This window comes from Coregonus lavaretus (assembly GCF_964263955.1).
Source record: "Coregonus lavaretus genome assembly, contig: HAP1_SCAFFOLD_3693, whole genome shotgun sequence".
Taxonomy (NCBI): domain Eukaryota; kingdom Metazoa; phylum Chordata; class Actinopteri; order Salmoniformes; family Salmonidae; genus Coregonus; species Coregonus lavaretus.
The window spans coordinates 4245-24121 of NW_028162653.1; the positions used below are offsets into that span (position 1 = coordinate 4245).

A 19877-nucleotide genomic window follows, 5' to 3' on the forward strand; every position below is an offset into this window, starting at 1 on the left:
GAACAAACTAGCCCAGTGGGCATGTGTGACTTAAAAATGCAACTTTATGGCTTCTGTTATGTAGTCCCAGTGCTTATTGTTGATGGGCAGGTTGATGAACTCATTGTGGGAACTAATGTGTTGAAGTCTCTGATTAGACAGTGAGTTTCTATGTGCTCACGCAGGTGCCCGAGAGCTGTGGCTGCACCAAGGGCTAAGCTATTGTGTGTTGTCTCTTCGTGTACAGGTATGTCATTTATTTTGTCAGAATTATGTTGTATATCATTTTACTTGTATTGTATAGTGTGTTGTTAGGCACTGAATGTGTCCCCTGTCGGTCTGTCCCCCTGTCGGTCTGTCACCTGTTTTTCTGTCTGTGTCCCAGGAGCCAGAGTAAATGCCAAAGACAACAAGTGGCTCACTCCTCTGCACCGGGCCTTGGCTTCCTGCAGTGAGGTACGTGTACTGATACTGTCAGCCCTCACACACACTCCTGTGCATATGTGTTTGACTGTTAAGTGTGTTGTGATTTTTAAATGCACTTTAAACAAAGTTGAACATGATTTGTTCAACTTTGGACTGTGGTCCTCTGTAGCTCAGCTGGTAGAGCACGGCGCTTGTAACGCCAAGGTAGTGGGTTCGATCCCCGGGACCACCCATACACAAAAATGTATGCACGCACGACTGTAAGTCGCTTTGGATAAAAGCGTCTGTTAATGGCATATTATTATTATTATTTGAACTGTGTTCCTGTAGGAGGCTGTCCAGGTGTTATTGAAACACTCTGCTGATGTGAACGCCAGGGACAAGAACTGGCAAACGCCGCTCCACATCGCTGCGGCCAATAAGGCAGTCCGCTGGGCCGAGGCCCTGGTCCCTCTCCTCAGCAACGTGAACGTGTCAGACCGGGCCGGGCGCACGGCGCTGCACCATGCAGCCTTCAGTGGACACCAGGAGGTTAGCAATTAGCATGGACATGATTACACACTGTAGTCTACACTTTATACCTGTCCTATCCCCATGTTGAGCTTACTGTGCATCCGATTACTTACAATGGTTGAATGTAGGGCTGTGACGGTAATTGGATAACCGTGACATTGACGGTTTTGGATGAAGAACACCATGAAAATAAAATTACCGTCAAAACCAAAAAGAAGTATGATTTTCTCTCCATAAAATGTTTTATCACCTTTATTTTAATGTAGATATACTTTATCCATAGCGGGAGTGTTGACTATTGATTATATGGTATTGTTTTGCTGACTTAGTTGGAGGAGATATAGACAGTTTAATAGATGGACTATCTTTTGATGCACCGCAATCACCAAATCTGCTCTATGCGCGAATAGGAGAGAATCTTTGAAGGTCAATTCAGGTTAATTGAAGAGGGGGGGGGGGGGGGGTGAGGTGAAAAGTGGGGACCGGGGGTAACTATAGTACCTCTAGATCTATAGCCTACAGGCTGGGGGTGGGTGGGTAGCCTCTGACCTCTGACCTTCACCTCTGACCTTTTTCATTGTTACAGTAGATCAGAGGAGTGAGGTGAAAAAGATGGCTCTCATAGCAAAAAAAAAAACATAACAACCTGTTTGGGCACATTTCAGTTTCACACCTAACGACGATGGAGAACCAGATGACTTGGCCAGCCTGTTTGCAGAATATGCGCAAAACCCATAGGCTACCTACTAAGAATTCCAGCACCACAAACGGGACACCGATAAGTGGCGAGCACTGCCAGACACTGGAACTCGTTATTTAGTCATAGGAATGGTGCCTTTACGAACGGTGGAGAAACCCGCCTTCAAATAAATGCTCTGGAAATTTGACAGACTATACGAGTTACCGGGGAGAAAGTATTTGTCTCAAACAGCGGTCCCTACCTTGTTCAACAAGGTGAAGGGGGAGGTTCAGGCATGTCACGGTTTCGGCCGAGGCGGCTCCTCCTCCTTGTTCGGGCAGGTTTCGCCGGTCGTCGTCTCCGGAGTTCTAGCTGCCACCGCTCGATGTTTCTTGTTTGTTTGGTTTTGTTTGTTAGTCACACCTGTTTTGTGTTAGGTCTCATTTAGCACCCTATTTAGTTTCCTTGTTGTTAGGTTTGTGTTGTGTGTGATTGTTCGTGTCGTGGTTGCGCTACCCGTGTCGGTACGCTATTTTTCCTGAGCTTCCTCCTCGTTTTGTGAGGAGAGATTTACGCACCTGTGTGTGCGCTTGTATTTTACGCCTGTGTGCGTCTTTTGCCTCCGGGCTGTTTTGGATTAATTTTCGTGCTCAGTAAAGTCTTGTTGGACTTACCCTCTGCTGCCTGCGCCTGATTCTACACCACACCCATACACAGCACCGTGACAAGGCAGAGCTAAAGGACGTAGATTTGTTTATTTTTGCACTGAATATGGACATGTGGTCAAGTGTAAATATGACTCCTTACATGAACCTAACAGTGCACTATCTGACGAAAGACTGGACACTGAAATCCAACTGTTTGGAAACAACCTACATTCCGGAATTCCTTGACTGGGCCCTTGACGAAAATCTAATGTCCTGTATCGCCACAGACAACAGGGCCAACATTGTGGCTGAAGTGAGGCAACTGAACTGGCCTTGGCTAAATTGCTTTGGCCACAATCTCCATCTCGCTGTCACCATCAATGTGAAGCCAGAGCACAGGCCGTGTTCTAGGCCTATGTAGAACTCTGGTGGGCACTTTTTAGCAGAGCTGGCGATTTAAAAGAGGGACCTAGTAAGGCCCAGACCGAGCTGAACCTCCCAATTCACAACCTCATTCTTGTGAGAAATTAAGTTTTAATAACTAAGCTGTAATAACCATTTATAGGCTATTCAATGTTAAAAGAATAAGCTATGCAAAATTATTGTTCATGAATAATTGTAATTCAGATGCCCGAGCAAATAAACAAACAAAATAGGCTAGTTTCCTTGAATCACTTAATGTTGCATTACCATAGGCCCATTGTTTTATTTAGCCAATCATACTCTAATTAAACCACTGATTATAATGAGTTAATAATGAGAATATAGAACATATTCTGGGAATCCTACATGTTACGTGTGTATACTATACCAGAAAGCATGATCATTAGCTTCTTCTGGATTGTTTTAAATCGCGTAGCCTGTCGGAAGGCAGCGGGTGCGGCGAATAGGCTTCCAAATAGATGACTGTTGAGTTGTGAATGTCAGTGAAAGAGAGGCTCAACCAGGCATATCGCAATTTTTCAAAATACAATGGAGGGAAAACAGTTTGGAAAGCAATTGGCTTATTGCTTCAAAGAGAAGAAGATGAAAATACTAATGTCTTTTTAATGATCAAAATCCTCAACTTAATTGAGGGAACAGTATTATTGGCATCGGCTATATCCCCGGTGAGTGTGCATATTCACTGTCTTTATCACTGGGTCAGTGCCACTTGAAAGTCGTGTTGAAAAAGATTCTGCTAATCTCTCTAGTCATATAAAGTGTAGTAGAATTGCGTGATTTTAAAATAATAAAAGGCCACATTTTTCCAGTGAAAAGAAACCTACTCCACCACCCGCTGCATTGAACAGCCTGTGATTGAGTTATATTATTAGCCTAAATTATGACTATCCAATTTACTAATCACATTAGGAATAGTCAGCTATTTTACATAAGTTCCGAGCTGGTCATGGGTGCACTTCAGCCACGCTCAAGGTCCTAAACGATATTATAACCGCAATTGATAATAGACAGTACTGTGCAGCCGTCTTCATCGACCTGGCCAAGGCTTTCGACTCTGTCAACCACCGCATTCTTATTGGCAGACTAAATAGCCTTGGTTTCTCAAATGACTGCCTCGCCTGGTTCACCAACTACTTCTCAGATAGAGTTCAGTGTGTCAAATCGGAGGGCCTGTTGTCTGGACCTATGGCAGTCTCTATGGGGGTGCCACAGGGTTCAATTCTTGGGCCGACACTTTTCTCCGTGTATATCAATGATGTCGCTCTTGCTGCTGGTGACTCTCAGATCCACCTCTACGCAGACGACACCATTTTGTATACATCTGGCCCTTCATTGGACACTGTGTTAACAAACCTCCAAACGAGCTTCAATGCCATACAACACTCCTTCAGTAGCCTCCAACTGCTCTTAAACACTAGTAAAACTAAATGTATGCTTTTCAATCGAACGCTGCTGGCACCCGCCCACCCGACTAGAATCACCACTCTCGACGGGTATGACCTAGAGTATGTGGACAACTACAAATACCTAGGTGTCTGTTTAGACTGTAAACTCTCCTTCCAGACTCACATAAAGAATCTCCAATCCAAAGTTAAATCTAGAATCGGCTTCCTATTTCGCAAACAAAGCCTCCTTCACTCATGCTGCCAAACATGCCCTCGTAAAACTGACTATCCTACCGATCCTTGACTTCGGCGATGTCATTTACAAAATAGCCTCCAACACTCTACTCAGCAAACTGGATGTAGTCTATCACAGTGCCATCCGTTTTGTCTCCAAAGCCCCATACACTACCCACCACTGTGACCTGTACGCTCTTGTTGGCTGGTCCTCACTACATGTTCGTCGTCAAACCCACTGGCTCCAGGCCATCTATAAATCACTGCTAGGCAAATCCCCGCCTTATCTTAGCTCATTGGTCACCATAGCAGCACCCACCCGTAGTCTGCGCTCCAGCAGGTATATCTCACTGGTCATTCCCAAAGCCAACACCTCCTTTGGCCGCCATTCCTTCCAGTTCTCTGCTGCCAATGACTGGAACGAATTGCAAAAATCTCTGAAGCTGGAGACTCTTATCTCCCTCACTAACTTTAAGCATCAGTTGTCAGAGCACCTTACCGATCACTGCACCTGTACACAGCCCATCTGAAATTAGCCCACCCAACTACCTCATCCCTATATTGTTATTTATTTTGCTCTTTTGCACCCCGGTATCTCTATTTGCACATAATCTCTTGCACATCTAGCATTCCAGTGTTAATACTATTGTAATTATTTTGCACTATAGCCTATTTATTGCCTTACCTCCATAACTTGCTACATTTGCACACACTGTATATATATTTTCTGTTGTATTTTTGACTTTATGTTTTTTTACCCCAAATGTAACTCTGTGTTGTTTTTATCGCACTGCTTTGCTTTATCTTGGCCAGGTCGCAGTTGTAAATGAGAACTTGTTCTCAACTGGCTTACCTGGTTAAATAAAGGTGAACAATTTTTTTTTTTTTAAATAAGTTTGCAAATGTGATGATGCATGGAATGCTTGATATTTTTCATGGAGAAAATTAGCTTCCCCAAACTTGAGAGCAAGACTGGCCTAAACGCGCTAATGTTTTCCTTTGCTAATGTCCGTCCCGCCCCCCTGTCAGCTGTCAGTTTTGTCGATGACCACGTACATAAGACACGCCAATCACCGACACCTGAAGTTCCATGACCATCACAGCCCTAGTTGTATGCTTGAGTTTGTTCAGAGGAGGCTTTTAATAAAATCCGATCTGAGTGTGAAATGCCTTACTGAGGGTAAATGGAAGCTCCTCTTGTGCCCGGCTCAGCCTTATACAGTTTAAGGTACTTTACCGTATCCATTTCAGTAAGGCCAGATTGTCCAAATTCTACCCAAATATTGATGGTACATGTGACAGGTGTAAAAGCTCCTTGGCGGACTTGACCCACATGTTCTGGTCCTGTCCCCGTCTGGCAGATTATTTGTCCACTATTTAAAACCCTTTCTGAAGCATTTGATATAAAGTTGCAGCCTAGTGCAGAAATTGCTATTTTTGGAGTACCAAACAACAATCCTTCTCTGACCAATAGACAGCTAGATGCCATTGCCTTTGCCTCCATGTTAGCCCGCAGAAGGATTTTATTGGATTGGAAATCTATCAATCCTCCCTTAGCCTCTCTTTGGCTCAAAGATCTGAAGCTGTTCCTAAAATGAGAAAAAATGAAGTTACCATTCGAGGGTCAACCAACTCATTTTATTCCTCCTGGGACCCGATGATATACTATTTTGAACAGCTCCAAACACTTCCTCCAGATTAGTACTCTTGGCCCCACCTTGAGATTACTGCTATATAGGCCTATAAAATCACTTAATCACCTGAAATTGTTAGGCTATTAAATTTTTGCTTGAAGTAACGTTGTTGTATACTTTTGTTTTGTTTTCTGACATGTAACTCAATTACTTTCCCTTTCTTTTTAAATGTGTTTGGAGGCATTCTGGGGGGAGGGGTAGGTCAAAGGGGGACTAAAAGGGGAGAAATGTACCATGTCTTTACATGTTATCTTTCATTCATTGTGAATACAAAATATATAATTTTAAAGGGAAGGCTTTGAAGCCAGATTTAGCGGATTTTGCTGTTTAGTTTTCCTCAACCTGTGTTTTGTTTCTCTCTCCTCTCCCTGTTAGATGGTGAGGCTGCTTCTCTCCAGAGGAGCCAACATTAATGCCTTTGACAAGAAGGATCGCCGAGCAATCCACTGGGCTGCTTACATGGGTGATGAGTTTACCACATCATTTACATTCTGACTAATGTCCTTTATACCAATGAATGAATGAATGAATGGACTGTGTGTTAGTCTCACAGCTCAGCTGTATGAGCCACGTCTAGTGTGTTATTATGTCAGAATCATGTACTAAGTAGGTTGATTAGATGTTTTCAGTTGTACTAACATGATGTAGGTGTTGCTTATGGTGCTGTGTACCACTGTAAACTAATCTATCTCTCCCTCTCTCTGCCTATCTCTCTGTGTTTGTATCTCTGTTTCTCTCTTAACCCCCTTACTATCTCCCTCCTCTCTCTCTCTCTCTCTCTCTCTCTCTCTCTCTCTCTCTCTCTCTCTCTCTCTCTCTCTCTCTCTCTCTCTCTCTCTCTCTCTCTCTCTCTCTCTCTCTCTCTCTCTCTCTCTCTCTCTCTCTCTCTCTCTCTCTCTCTATTTATCCCTCCCCTCTCTCTCTACCATAGGGCACATTGAGGTGGTGAAACTGCTGGCCTCTCATGGATCAGAGGTGTCCTGTAAAAACAAGAAGGCCTACACCCCTCTCCACTCTGCAGCCTCCAGTGGAATGATCAGTGTGGTCAAGTACCTCCTGGACCTTGGTGTGGATGTGAGTCAACACGCATTCAAATGTGTAGGGGGTTTTCATAATAGTAATGAAGAGAGAGAGGTTAGAGCCAGTGATTTGGACCAGGGGGTTTTCATAACCAAGTAATGAAGAGAGAGAGGTTGGACCAGGGGGTTTTCATAACCAAGTAATGAAGAGAGAGAGGTTGGACCAGGGGGTTTTCATAACCAAGTAATGAAGAGAGAGAGGTTGGACCAGGGGGTTTTCAGAACCAAGTAATGAAGAGAGAGAGGTTGGACCAGGGGGTTTTCATAACCAGGTAATGAAGAGAGAGAGGTTGGACCAGGGGGTTTTCATAACCAAGTAATGAAGAGAGAGAGGTTGGACCAGGGGGTTTTCATAACCAAGTAATGAAGAGAGAGAGGTTGGACCAGGGGTTTTTCATAACCAAGTAATTTACATTTACATTTTAGTCATTTAGCAGACGCTCTTATCCAGAGCGACTTACAGGAGCAATTAGGGTTAAGTGCCTTGCTCAAGGGCACATTTACGTCATTTAGCAGATGCTCTTATCCAGAGCGACTACAAACACCCTATAGCCAGTGGGATAACCACTTTACAATTATACTTTTTTTTTTTTTTTTTTTTTGGGGGGGGGGGGGGGGGGGGGTAGAAGGATTACTTTATCCTATCCCAGGTGTTCCTTAAAGAGGTGGGGTTTCAATGTCTCCGGAAGGTGGTGAGTGACTCCGCTGTCCTGGCGTCGTGAGGGAGCTTGTTCCACCATTGGGGTGCCAGAGCAGCGAACAGCTTGACTGGGCTGAGCGGGAACTATGCTTCCGCAGAGGAAGGGAGCCAGCAGGCCAGAGGTGGATGAACGCAATGCCCTCGCCTGGGTGTAAGGACTGATCAGAGCCTGAAGGTACGGAGGTGCCGTTCCCCTCACTGCTCCATAGGCAAGCACCATGGTCTTGTAACGGATGCGAGCTTCAACTGGAAGCCAGTGGAGTGTGCGGAGGAGGGGGGTGACGTGAGAGAACTTGGGAAGGTTGAACACCAGACGGGCTGCGGCATTCTGGATGAGTTGTAGGGGTTTAATGGCACAGGCAGGGAGCCCAGCCAACAGCGAGTTGCAGTAATCCAGACGGGAGATGACAAGTGCCTGGATTAGGACCTGTGCCGCTTCCTGTGTAAAGGCAGGGTCGTACTCTCCGAATGTTGTAGAGCATGAACCTGCAGGATCGGGTCACCGCCTTGATGTTGGCGGAGAACGACAGGGTGTTGTCCAGGGTCACGCCAAGGCTCTTCGCACTCTGGGAGGAGGACACAACGGAGTTGTCAACCGTGATGGCGAGATCATGGAACGGGCAGTCCTTCCCCGGGAGGAAGAGCAGCTCCGTCTTGCCAGGGTTCAGCTTGAGGTGGTGATCCGTCATCCATACTGATATGTCGGCCAGACATGCAGAGATGCGATTCGCCACCTGGTTATCAGAAGGGGGAAAGGAGAAGATTAGTTGTGTATCGTCAGCGTAGCAATGATAGGAGAGGCCATGTGAGGATATGACAGAGCCAAGTGACTTGGTGTATAGGGAGAAAAGGAGAGGGCCTAGAACTGAGCCCTGGGGGACACCAGTGGTGAGAGCACGTGGTGCGGAGACAGCTTCTCGCCACGCCACTTGGTAGGAGCGACCGGTCAGGTAGGACGCAATCCAGGAGTGAGCCGCGCCGGAGATGCCCAGCTCGGAGAGGGTGGAGAGGAGGATCTGATGGTTCACTGTATCAAAGGCAGCAGACAGGTCTAGGAGGACAAGAGCAGAGGAGAGAGAGTTAGCTTTAGCAGTGCGGAGAGCCTCCGTGACACAGAGAAGAGCAGTCTCAGTTGAATGACCAGTCCTGAAACCTGACTGGTTTGGATCAAGAAGGTCATTCTGAGAGAGATAGCAAGAGAGTTGGCTAAAGACGGCACGCTCAATAGTTTTGGAAAGAAAAGAAAGAAGGGATACTGGTCTGTAGTTGTTGACATCAGTGGGATCGAGTGTTGGTTTTTTGAGAAGGGGTGCAACTCTCGCTCTCTTGAAGACGGAAGGGACATGGCCAGCGGTCAAGGATGAGTTGATCAGCGAGGTGAGGTAGGGGAGAAGGTCACCGGAGATGGTCTGGAGAAGAGAGGAGGGGATGGGGTCAAGCGGGCAGGTTGTTGGGCGGCCTGCAGTCACTAGTCGCAAGATTTTATCTGGAGAGAGAGGGGAGAAAGAAGTCAAAGCATAGGGTAGGGCAGTGTGAGCAGGACCAGCAGTGTCATTAGACTTAACAAACGAGGATCGGATGTCGTCAACCTTTTTTTCAAAGTGGTTGACAAAGTCATCCACAGAGAGGGGGGGGGGGGGGGGGGGATTCAGCAGTGAGGAGAATGTGGCAAAGAGCTTCCTAGGGTTAGAGGCAGATGCTTGGAATTTAGAGTGGTAGAAAGTGGCCTTAGCAGCAGAAACAGATGAAGAAAATGTAGAGAGGAGGGAGTGAAAAGATGCCAGGTCGGCAGGGAGTCTAGTTTTCTTCCATTTCCGCTCAGCTGCCCGGAGCTCTGTTCTGTGAGCTCGCAATGAGTCATCAAGCCACAGAGCTGGAGGGGAGGACCGAGCCGGCCGGGAGGATAGGGGACACAGGGAGTCAAAGGATGCAGAAAGGGAGGAGAGGAGGGTTGAGGAGGCAGAATCAGGAGATTGGAGGGAGAAGGATTGAGCAGAGGGAAGAGATGATAGGATGGAAGAGGAGAGAGTAGTGGGAGAGAGAGAGCGAAGGTTGCGGCGGCGCGTTACCATCTGTGTAGGGGCAGAGTGAGTAGTGTTGGAGGAGAGCGAGAGAGAAAAGGATACAAAGTAGTGGTCGGAGACATGGAGGGGAGTTGCAGTGAGATTAGTAGAAGAGCAACATCTAGTAAAGATGAAGTCAAGCGTATTGCCTGCCTTGTGAGTGGGGGGGGATGGTGAGAGGGTGAGGTCAAAAGAGGAGAGGAGTGGAAAGAAGGAGGCAGAGAGAAATGAGTCAAATGTAGACGTGGGGAGGTTGAAATCCCCCAAAACTGTGAAGGGTGAGCCATCCTCAGGAAAGGAACTTATCAAGGCGTCAAGCTCATTGATGAACTCTCCAAGGGAACCTGGAGGGCGATAGATGACAAGGATATTAAGCTTAAATGGGCTAGTGACTGTGACAGTGTGGAATTCAAATGAGGAGATAGACAGATGGGTTAGGGGAAAAATTGAGAATGACCACTTGGGAGAGATGAGGATTCCTGTGCCACCACCCCTCTGACCAGATGCTCTCGGGGTATGCGAGAACACATGGTCAGACGAGGAGAGGGCAGTAGGAGTAGCAGTGTTTTCAGTGGTAATCCATGTTTCCGTCAGTGCCAGGAAGTCGAGGGACTGGAGGGTGGCATAGGCTGGGATGAAGTCAGCCTTGTTGGCGGCAGAACGGCAGTTCCAGAGGCTGCCTGAGGTGTGTGGTGCGTGCAGGGACCACCAGGTTAGAGAGGCAGCAGCCACGCGGTGTGGGGCGTTTGTGTAGCCTGTGCGGAGAGGAGAGAACAGGGATAGGCAGAGGCATAGTTGACAGGCTGCAGCAGATGGCTACAATAATGCAGAGGAGATCGGGATGAAATGAACTAAACATCAGGGAAAGGAGAGAGCAGGCCTCCCTCACCAAAAAAAAAAATATATATATAACTCTCCCAACTTCCACCTCAGAAACTATAATTGTTTCACTGAACCACCCGAGTAAAACTCTCCCAACTTCCACTTTAGAAATTAGAATTGTTGTAAACTACAGCAGACTGTTATCAGTAGCTATAATTAAGTACAGCAGCTACCAACCACCTAACGTTAATGCCTCGGATGAGGTTAGAAAAACAGCTGAATGGTAGCAGCTAGCTGGCTCAATCACAGGTACTCTTAACCATGAAATAACATTGGAAACAATTAACCATAGTTGCAAAGAGTTACCAGTAGCTACCCGCTAGCTAGCTAGCTAGCTTTGTTGGTCCAAGTAGTGGGTAGGCTAGCCTCGTGCTTCGCCGGAGTCCGCCGAATACAGTCCTTACCTACAATAATTACCTACAATAACCTTCAATAACTACCTGAGTAAGCTACCTATAATACCAAACTACAATACCTACCTACAATCTAAATACATGGTTTAAGCTTAACTCAACACCATATAAGAAGCCAAGCTTACCTTTCATAACGCAGCAACGATTAAACGTTGGGTAGCTAGCACAAAGATATTGTATTTAGCTACCACAGCCTGCTGGTAGTGTTGGCTGGCTAGCAATGGCTACTGTGTTGACTTTGTTTGAAAAACGGCGTCGCTGCGAACGAATGTAGCTGGCTAAAAGGATATTGTTTTTAGTTGCAACCGTTGCTATTAGCAACTCACCAGCTAATCCAGGAGGTGTGTTAGCTAGCTAGCTTAGTAATGAAGAGAGAGAGGTTGGACCAAGGGGTTTTCATAACCAAGTGATGAAGAGAGAGAGGTTGGACCAGGGGGTTTTCATAACCAAGTAATGAAGATAGAGAGGTTGGACCAGGGGGGTTTCAGAACCAAGTAATGAAGAGAGAGAGGTTGGACCAGGGGGTTTTCATAACCAAGTAATGAAGAGAGAGAGGTTGGACCAGGGGGTTTTCAGAACCAAGTAATGAAGAGAGAGAGGTTGGACCAGGGGGTTTTCATAACCAAGTAATGAAGAGAGAGAGGTTGGACCAGGGGTTTTTCAGAACCAAGTAATGAAGAGAGAGAGGTTGGACCAGGGGGTTTTCATAACCAAGTAATGAAGAGAGAGAGGTTGGACCAGGGGTTTTTCAGAACCAAGTAATGAAGAGAGAGAGGTTGGACCAGGGGGTTTTCATAACCAAGTAATGAAGAGAGAGAGGTTGGACCAGGGGGTTTTCAGAACCAAGTAATGAAGAGAGAGAGGTTGGACCAGGGGGTTTTCATAACCAAGTAATGAAGAGAGAGAGGTTGGACCAGGGGGTTTTCATAACCAAGTAATGAAGAGAGAGAGGTTGGACCAGGGGGTTTTCAGAACCAAGTAATGAAGAGAGAGAGGTTGGACCAGGGGTTTTTCATAACCAAGTAATGAAGAGAGAGAGGTTGGACCAGGGGTTTTTCAGAACCAAGTAATGAAGAGAGAGAGGTTGGACCAGGGTGTTTTCAGAACCAAGTAATGAAGAGAGAGAGGTTGGACCAGGGGGTTTTCATAACCAAGCAATGAAGAGAGAGAGGTTGGACCAGGGGGTTTTCATAACCAAGTAATGAAGAGAGAGAGGTTGGACCAGGGGTTTTTCAGAACCAAGTAATGAAGAGAGAGAGGTTGGACCAGGGGGTTTTCATAACCAAGTAATGAAGAGAGAGAGGTTGGACCAGGGGGTTTTCATAACCAAGTAATGAAGAGAGAGAGGTTGGACCAGGGGGTTTTCATAACCAAGTAATGAAGAGAGAGGTTGGACCAGGGGGTTTTCAGAACCAAGTAATGAAGAGAGAGAGGTTGGACCAGGGGGTTTTCAGAACCAAGTGACCTGATCAGGAATGTATTGTTTTGTTCTCCCCCCCCCCCCTCTCTCTCTCTCTCCACTCTTTTCCCTCCCTTGCTCCCTCCAGATAAATTAGCCCAATGGGTACGGTAACACCCCCCTCCACGTGGCATGCTACAACGGGCATGATGTGGTGGTGAATGAGCTGATCGAGTGTGGCGCCAACGTGAACCAGGTGTACGAGAAGGGTTTCGCCCCACTCCACTTCACGGCCGCCTCGCGCCATGGGGCGCTCTGCCTGGAGCTGCTGGTGGGCAACGGGGCCCTCGTCAACATCAAGGTGAGGAGACCGGATGACCAACACTGTGTCTGAACTAAATAACACCCTATTCCCTATGTAGTGCACTACTTTTGACCAGGGGCCCATAGAGCAAGGAGCCGTGATGACACTGCCTGTGTCCCAAATGGCACCCTGTTCCCTTTATAAGTACACTACTTTGGTTCAAAAAGTAGTGTACTTATAAATAGGGTGCCATTTGGGACGCACACACTGACGCAGCACATGGCTTAGTATTTGGCCCTGGTCTACATTCAAATACCAATGGAATAGGCCTAACAATGCAAACTAAATGCCATCAAGCGCTCCTCCAATACGTGTTTGATTTTGCCTGTGGTCAGCAGCACAGACTGCCGTGTGAACCATCTTTGTCTTTCTATCTGCAGAGTAAAGATGGAAAGACCCCCCTCCACATGACGGCCATCCACGGACGCTTCTCCAGATCTCAAGCCATCATCCAGAATGGTGAGTCGCTGTGAATGCTCTCAACTGAATATATATGAACCAGTAGGCTCTTCAGCATTGTCTTTTGTCTTCAAACCATGATTCACTGGCACAGAGCAATGTTACTTGCAATGTGGTTGAACATGAAGCTTCATGAGGCCTCTAGGGTCAAGTGGTTGACGTGTGTGTGTGTCTGTGTGTGTGTATGTGTGTGTGTCTGTGTGTGTCTGTGTGTGTCTGTGTGTGTGTGTGTGTGTGTGTTCTGTAGGTGCTGAGATCGACTGTGAAGAAAAGAATGGAAACACACCTCTGCACATCTCTGCTCGCTACGGCCATGAGTTACTCATCAATACACTCATCACGAACAGAGCTGACACAGCCAAGTGAGAACACACACAGTTTCCAGCAAAAATGCAACATGCATCTGCAATTCTGTCATTGACCGAATTCCCGCTTGGAGACTATGCTCAACACATTGTGGTGTGTGGGGGGTTGATAGACAGGGCATTGCAGCATGCTGATGTGTTGATCTGCTGTGGGGTTTAATGAGGACTGTGATGTGGTGCTGTTTCCAATCTTAGCTGAATCAACTGTAAGTCGCTCTGGATAAGAGTGTCTGCTTAAAGTCTAAAATGTAAAAATGTGTTGCAGGCGAGGCGTCCATGGGATGTTCCGCCTCCACCTGTCTGCTCTCAGTGGGTTCTCTGACTGCTGTCGGAAGCTCCTCTCATCAGGCTTTGATATAGACACCCCTGACGACTTTGGAAGGACCTGTTTACATGCTGCAGCAGCTGTTGGGTGAGTGGACTGGTCCAGGCTTTACACCAAGGAATATTTAGTTCATGAACTGGAAAGAGAAAAACTACAATCTCGTGTTACAGTTACACATGTGTTTGTTTATGAGACATTTCTTGGTAGAACTTTGTCGCTTTAGGACATACGATTTATTATTGCATTAATTTATAATTAGATGATATAAGTGAAACTTCTCCTCCAAGGAGTGAATGTCCCGAGACAGAAGAGTCATTTTCCTGGGCGTTTTTGCTGCCAACTTTACTTTATTTTCCTTTTTTCCATCGCAACTTTTTTCCCTCATTCAACTTTTTCACTCCGGACGCTTTATCTGGACATGGTTCGTCAACATCTTCAACAGCCGAAGCTAAGTAGTAACATTAACATGATGTCTTCTAATTGCAGTCGCTGTACTCATAATATACAGGAGAACGATCGCCTTACGGCGAGAATAGCTGTGCTACAAGCCCAGCTTCAGACGCAATCGTTAGGCAAGGGTAATTTCAGTGTAGGAAAGGAAGAAACAGCGTCTGTGCCACCAGTAAGTACAGATAGTAACGTTAGTATAAATCCCCCCGCACAGTCCCCGCAGCCGGACAACTTTCTCATGGCTTCTGGAGGGAAATACTGTTGGAATGCTCAACCGGTGTCGCTCATTCAGCCGACAGAAACTTTCAACCGGTTTTCCCCATTATGTAGCGAGTCGAAGTCTGAGTCTGAGTCTTCTCTTGTCTCTACTCCTCCCGTTACGGGGTCTGAGACGCCGAAGGCTCCCACCATTAGCTCTGACAAATTGAAAACCCTAGTCATTGGCGACTCCATTACCCGCAGTATTAGACTTAAAACGAATCACCCAGCGATCATACACTGTTTACCAGGGGGCAGGGCTACCGACATTAAGGCTAATCTAAAGATGGTGCTGGCTAAAGCTAAAACTGGCGAGTGTAGAGAGTATAGAGATATTGTTATCCACGTCGGCACCAACGATGTTAGGATGAAACAGTCAGAGGTCACCAAGTGCAACATAGCTTCAGCGTGTAAATCAGCTAGAAAGATGTGTCGGCATCGAGTAATTGTCTCTGGCCCCCTCCCAGTTAGGGGGAGTGACGAGCTCTACAGCAGAGTCTTAGCACTCAATCGCTGGTTGAAAACTGTTTTCTGCCCCTCCCAAAAGATAGAATTTGTAGATAATTGGCCCTCTTTCTGGGACTCACCCACAAACAGGACCAAGCCTGACCTGCTGAGGAGTGACAGACTCCATCCTAGCTGGAGGGGTGCTCTCATCTTATCTACCAACATAGATAGGGCTCTAACTCCTCTAGCCCCACAGTGAAATAGGGTGCAGGCCAGGCAGCAGGCTGTTAGCCAACCTGCCAGCTTAGTGGAGTCTGCCAATAGCACAGTCAGTGTAGTCAGCTTAGCCATACCCATTGAGACTGTGTCTGTGCCTCGACCTAGGTTGGGCAAAACTAAACATGGCGGTGTTCGCCTTAGCAATCTTATTAGGATAAAGACCTCCTCCATTCCTGCCATTATTGAAAGAGATCGTGATACCTCACATCTCAAAATAGGGTTACTTAATGTTAGATCCCTCACTTCAAAGGCAGTCATAGTCAATGAACTAATCACTGATCATAATCTTGATGTGATTGGCCTGACTGAAACATGGCTTAAGCCTGATGAATTTGCTGTGTTAAATGAGGCCTCACCTCCTGGTTACACTAGTGACCATATTCCCCGTGCATCCCGCAAAGGCGGAGGTGTTGCTAACATTTACGATAGCAAATTTCAATTTACAAAAAAAAAAATGGCGTTTTCGTCTTTTGAGCTTCTAGTCATGAAATCTATGCAGCCTACTCAATCACTTTTTATAGCTACTGTTTACAGGCCTCCTGGACCATATACAGCGTTCCTCTCTGAGTTTCCTGAATTCCTATCAGACCTTGTAGTCATAGCAGATCATATTCTAATTTTTGGTGATTTTAATATTCACATGGAGAAGTCCACAGACCCACTCCAAAAGTATTTCGGAGCCATCATCGACTCAGTGGGTTTTGTCCAACATGTCTCTGGACCTACTCACTGCCACAGTCATACTCTGGACCTAGTTTTGTCCCATGGAATAAATGTTGTAGATCTTAATGTTTTTCCACAAAATCCTGGACTATCGGACCACCATTTTATTACGTTTGCAATCGCAACAAATAATCTGCTCAGACCCCAACCAAGGAGCATCAAAAGTCGTGCTATAAATTCTCAGACAACACAAAAATTCCTTGATGCCCTTCCAGACTCCTTCTGCCTACCCAAGGACGTCAGAGGACAAAAATCAGTTAACCACTTAACTGAGGAACTCAATTTAACCTTGCGCAATACCCTAGATGCAGTTGCACCCCTAAAAACGAAAAACATTTGTCATAAGAAACTAGCTCCCTGGTATACAGAAAATACCCGAGCTTTGAAGCAAGCTTCCAGGAAATTGGAACGGAAATGGCGCCACACCAAACTGGAAGTCTTCCGACTAGCTTGGAAAGACAGTACCGTGCAGTACCGAAGAGCCCTCACTGCTGCTCGATCATCCTACTTTTCCAACTTAATCGAGGAAAATAAGAACAATCCAAAATTTCTTTTTGATACTGTTGCAAAGCTAACTAAAAAGCAGCATTCCCCAAGAGAGGATGGCTTTCACTTCAGCAGTAATAAATTCATGAACTTCTTTGAGGAAAAGATCATGACCATTAGAAAGCAAATTACGGACTCCTCTTTGAATCTGCGTATTCCTCCAGGGCTTAGCTGTCCTGGATCTGCACAGCTCTGCGAGGGCCTGGGATCGGGAGAGACACTTAAGTGTTTTAGTACTATATCTCTTGACACAATGATGAAAATAATCATGGCCTCTAAACCTTCAAGCTGCATACTGGATCCTATTCCTACTAAACTGCTGAAGGAGCTGCTTCCTGTGCTTGGCCCTCCTATGTTGAACATAATAAACAGCTCTCTATCCACCGGATGTGTACCAAACTCACTAAAAGTGGCAGTGATAAAGCCTCTCTTGAAAAAGCCAAACCTTGACCCGGAAAATATAAAAAACTATCGGCCTATATCGAATCTTCCATTCCTCTCAAAAATTTTAGAAAAAGCTGTTGCGCAGCAACTCACTGCCTTTCTGAAGACAAACAATGTATACGAAATGCTTCAGTCTGGTTTTAGACCCCATCATAGCACTGAGACTGCACTTGTGAAGGTGGTAAATGACCTTTTAATGGCGTCAGACCGAGGCTCTGCATCTGTCCTCGTGCTACTAGACCTTAGTGCTGCCTTTGACACCATCGATCACCACATTCTTTTGGAGAGACTGGAAACCCAAATTGGTCTACACGGACAAGTTCTGGCCTGGTTTAGATCTTACCTGTCGGAAAGATACCAGTTTGTCTCTGTGAATGGTCTGTCCTCCGACAAATCAACTGTACATTTCGGTGTTCCTCAAGGTTCCGTTTTAGGACCACTATTGTTTTCACTATATATTTTACCTCTTGGGGATGTTATTCGAAAACATAATGTTAACTTTCACTGCTATGCGGATGACACACAGCTGTACATTTCAATGAAACATGGTGAAGCCCCAAAATTGCCCTCGCTAGAAGCCTGTGTTTCAGACATAAGGAAGTGGATGGCTGAAAACTTTCTACTTTTAAACTCGGACAAAACAGAGATGCTTGTTCTAGGTCCCAAGAAACAAAGAGATCTTCTGTTAAATCTGACAATTCATCTTGATGGTTGTAAAGTCGTCTCAAATAAAACTGTGAAGGACCTCGGCGTTACTCTTGACCCTGATCTCTCTTTTGACGAACATATCAAGACTGTTTCAAGGACAGCTTTTTTCCATCTACGTAACATTGCAAAAATCAGAAATGTTCTGTCCAAAAATGATGCAGAAAAATTAATCCATGCATTTGTTACTTCTAGGTTAGACTACTGCAATGCTCTACTTTCCGGCTACCCGGATAAAGCACTAAATAAACTTCAGTTAGTGCTAAATACGGCTGCTAGAATCCTGACTAGAACCAAGAAATTTGATCATATTACTCCAGTGCTAGCTTCCCTACACTGGCTTCCTGTTAAGGCAAGGGCTGATTTCAAGGTTTTACTGTTAACCTATAAAGCGTTACATGGGCTTGCTCCTACCTATCTTTCCGAGTTGGTCCTGCCGTACATACCAATACGTACGCTACGGTCACAAGACGCAGGCCTCCTAATTGTCCCTAGAATTTCTAAGCAAACAGCGGGAGGCAGGGCTTTCTCCTATAGATCTCCATTTTTATGGAACAGTCTGCCTACCCATGTGAGAGACGCAGACTCGGTCTCAACCTTTAAGTCTTTACTGAAGACTTATCTCTTCAGTAGGTCATATGATTGAGTGTAGTCTGGCCCAGGAGTGTGAAGGTGAACGGAAAGGCTCTGGAGCAACGAACAGCCCTTGCTGTCTCTGCCAGGCCGGTTCCCCTCTCTCCACTGGGGTTCTCTGCCTCTAACCCTGTTACAGGGGCTGAGTCACTGGCTTGCTGGTGCTCTTTCATGCCGTCCCTAGGAGGGGTGCGTCACTTGAGTGGGTTGAGTTACTGACGTGATCTTCCTGTCTGGGTTGGCGCCCCCCCTTGGTTTGTACTGTGGTGGAGACCTCTGTGGGCTATACTCGGCCTTGTCTCAGGATTGTAAGTTGGTGGTTGAGGATATCCCTCTAAGTGGTGCGGGGGCTGTGCTTTGGCAGAGTGGGTGGGGTTATATCCTTCCTGTTTGGCCCTGTCCGGGGGTTTCTTCGGATGGGGCCACAGTGTCTCCGGACCGCTCCTGTCTCAGCCTCCAGTATTTATGCTGCAGTAGTTTATGTGTCGGGGGGCTGGGGTTAGTTGGTTATACCTGGAGTACTTCTCCTGTCTTATCCAGTGTCCTGTGTGAATTTAAGTATGCTCTCTCTAATTCTCTCGTTCTCTCTTTCTCTCTGAGAACCTGAGCCCTAGGACCATACGTCAGGACTACCGGGCATGCTGACACCTTGCTGTCCCCAGTCCGCCTGGCCTTGCTGCTATTCCAGTTTCAACTGTTCTGCCTGCGGTTACGAAACCCCTACCTGTCCCAGACCTGCTGTTTTCAACTCTTAATGATCGGCTATGAAAAGCCAACTGAGAGACCTGAGCCCTAGGACCATACGTCGGGACTACCGGCTGTGGTGACTCCTTGCTGTCCCCAGTCCGCCTGGCCTTGCTGCTATTCCAGTTTCAACTGTTCTGCCTGCGGTTATGGAACCCCTACCTGTCCCAGACCTGCTGTTTTCAACTCTTAATGATCGGCTATGAAAAGCCAACTGAGATTTATTCCTGATTATTATTTGACCATGCTTGTCACTTATGAACATTTTTGAACATCTTGGCATGGTTCTGTTATAATCTCCACCCGGCACAGCCAGAAGAGGACTGGCCACCCCTCATAGCCTGGTTCCTCTCTAGGTTTCTTCCTAGGTTTTGGCCTTTCTAGGGAGTTTTTCCTAGCCACCGTGCTTCTACACCTGCATTACTAGCTGTTTGGGGTTTTAGGCTGGGTTTCTGTACAGCACTTCGAGATATTAGCTGATGTATGAAGGGCTATATAAAATAAAATTGATTGATTGATTGAAAGCCACCAGAAAGAACAAACACATATTCACACTCTTACATTTCACATTGTTTAGCAGTATAAAAAAATCGTATAG

At 46.2% G+C, this 19877-nt stretch overlaps 1 pseudogene across 1 annotated transcript in view; it reads left to right on the forward strand.

Moving 5' to 3' along the window:
• Positions 1 to 301: 301 nt before the first annotated feature.
• LOC311119054 (serine/threonine-protein phosphatase 6 regulatory ankyrin repeat subunit A-like) overlaps positions 302 to 19877 on the forward strand; it is a 28908-nt pseudogene continuing 9332 nt past the window's right edge. The window contains exons 1-9 of the transcript in view: positions 302 to 332; positions 365 to 435; positions 736 to 936; positions 6377 to 6464; positions 6933 to 7084; positions 12695 to 12898; positions 13282 to 13360; positions 13608 to 13722; positions 13991 to 14137. The product of the transcript in view is annotated as a serine/threonine-protein phosphatase 6 regulatory ankyrin repeat subunit A-like (transcript). The remainder of the gene's footprint in view (positions 333 to 364; positions 436 to 735; positions 937 to 6376; positions 6465 to 6932; positions 7085 to 12694; positions 12899 to 13281; positions 13361 to 13607; positions 13723 to 13990; positions 14138 to 19877) is intronic.